This window comes from Cupressus sempervirens, chromosome 7, assembly GCF_028749045.1.
Source record: "Cupressus sempervirens isolate cs-2001-9-10 chromosome 7, ASM2874904v1, whole genome shotgun sequence".
NCBI lineage: Eukaryota > Viridiplantae > Streptophyta > Pinopsida > Cupressales > Cupressaceae > Cupressus > Cupressus sempervirens.
The window spans coordinates 163,586,002-163,588,200 of NC_143124.1; the positions used below are offsets into that span (position 1 = coordinate 163,586,002).

The 2,199-nt window shown below is 38.2% G+C and overlaps 1 non-coding gene across 1 annotated transcript; it reads right to left on the minus strand.

Annotated features, from left to right (window-relative positions):
* Positions 1 to 1,626: 1,626 nt before the first annotated feature.
* On the minus strand, positions 1,627 to 1,713 carry LOC149546027 (small nucleolar RNA snoR1). Its single transcript, XR_016354964.1, has one exon. It is a non-coding gene; the product is annotated as a small nucleolar RNA snoR1 (small nucleolar RNA).
* Between the last annotated feature and the right edge of the window lie 486 nt (positions 1,714 to 2,199).

Here is a 2,199-nt window from a genome sequence, read left to right on the forward strand (position 1 = left end):
TAAATTCCCCTAAGATGATGATGCCATCCATGATGAAAAACCTAGAAATGCACTCATGTAAGTTCGTATAATGGTCCCCATCATCCACATTGTGTACTACATAGGGAAAGGTGGCTGACAAAAAGTAGCAAACAACAATAAAGATGTATCTTAAATGAGGGGCAAAGTGGTCAATATGGACCCACATGAATCTAGCCAAAGAATTAGAGTGAATGACTAAGGTAGAACCAAAAAGGTTGTTGTGGATTAGGTGAGGAACCCCATCAGAAGTCCTTAGCTCCTCCTTATAAATGGATAGCCACTAGTACCCAATGAAGCGAAGCAAAGGACGAACATGACTCGTGAGTCTCAATGACAACAAGGATATCAACAAAGCTAATGACATCCTGAAGAAGACTTGGCAAGGACCAAAAGGTGTTCTTTCCATTCTAACAATTGAGAAAAGAGAGCCTTTCATTCACCAACTACCATTGAGACTGTCATTTGGTGTTGTCATCCCACCTCAATTCCCACCCAAGAGGAGGACAATCTCAAATAACAACCCCAAGGTTCCTAGTAATAGTCCACTTGTTGTGCCTAGCCTCAACCACTAGGCCTTAAGAATGTTTCAACTCTACCACATGTGATCATGTCCAATCCAAGCCCTATCAAGTGAAATATATGAAATGCCCAATTGCTCACTCAGAAACGAGTAGCATGTAGGGAGAGGAGCAAAGGATGAGGGAGGAAGACCTCGAACACAAAGGTAAAGTTCTTGAGAATGCTAAATAAGCACTTCTAACAACTTCTCCTAGACAACCTTTTCCAAATCAGAGGGAGGTGTAGTGTCGGTGTTGTTGAAAATCTACTGCTTTGTTTCTATCAAGTGGAAGGTTTGCTTGTTAACAAGCTCGATTTGCTTGTCCTTATGGCTACCAAAATCCCCAAACTCCTCAATAATGGAGCTAATATTTGTTTTAATGCATGTTTTTTTAGTGGTGAAAGTTCCAAAGAAATCTTGGATAAACAAAGAATTAGTAACAATGTGTTGTTTCAAGTCAAGTTCCAATGTCTCAGAAAGGGATTGCATAGCATCCCAAAGAGCGTGATTCTCAATCAGAGTTCTACTATCAATCTCAAGTTAGACAATCGCCATTACCAAGGGGAGATACAGCATAGCAGGGCCAATAGGAATAAAGAGCTGACACCTAGGGCAAGCTAGGGACAGTCATAGTCACCAGCAATGGTGAAACAATTTTTGAGTAACAAAAGTAGTATTATTCCCATAATACTATTTTAGAAACAAAGGTTATTTAAGACAAAAGAAAGGACTCTTCAGAATTATCTTCAAATTGGTAATTATTTAAACTTGTAGTAGTTTTTGATTTTAGAAATAGATAGGTTAAGTTTCTAGACATAGGCTACAATGTTGACATCTTGGATCCACATTAATACAACATCCTTTATGATCGAATTGAAGCTGAAAATGAGATGAGCGTTACTATGCAAAAGACAGAAAAAAACCCTACCTACACAGATGCCAGACTAACTCATGCTCTGCTCCCTTACCGTCATTTTCTCAGAACATTTCCTCTTCCTGGCAAACAGGGGAAAAAAAAATACAAAGATGAAATGATGAACAAAATGGGCTCAGCAATCATGCAAATACGTTCACCGGACAGCCGAAGCCGCCCTCCTACAAGAGGTATCAGAAATGCATTTATCATCATTGCCCATTTTAAGAGAACAATACATCACTATTTATTAAACCCTAATTTCGGTTCAGTTCTTCCCCTCCACGAATACAGACGTTTCAGGGTTTAAGGCAGCAACTATTTCAGGTATATAAAGGAAAAGAAGGTTCTTGCCTTTGCGCTTGGTAATATTCCCAGACCTAACCTTCTATATTAGGTTTGGAATTTAGGCTTGCTAATTCAATATATAATTATTGTGGGGGCATTTTGGGTATTGATTAATATTCTTACTTAGCCACGGTGGCTTGGAATTTGCCCTCTAATTTGTTTGTTTTTCTCCCAAGGGCCCACATATTTTTATTTTATTTTTCTTATTAAGTGAAAGTTCCTAGTAGCTTTGCCTATTTAGAACTTCTAACTCATGAGTTGGATTTCAACAATTTTTTAAGTTTACTTTTGTGAGTGAGTTACTTTCGAAGTGTTGCTTAATACCCACTATGTTTTACACTAATTTTTTATCACTCAA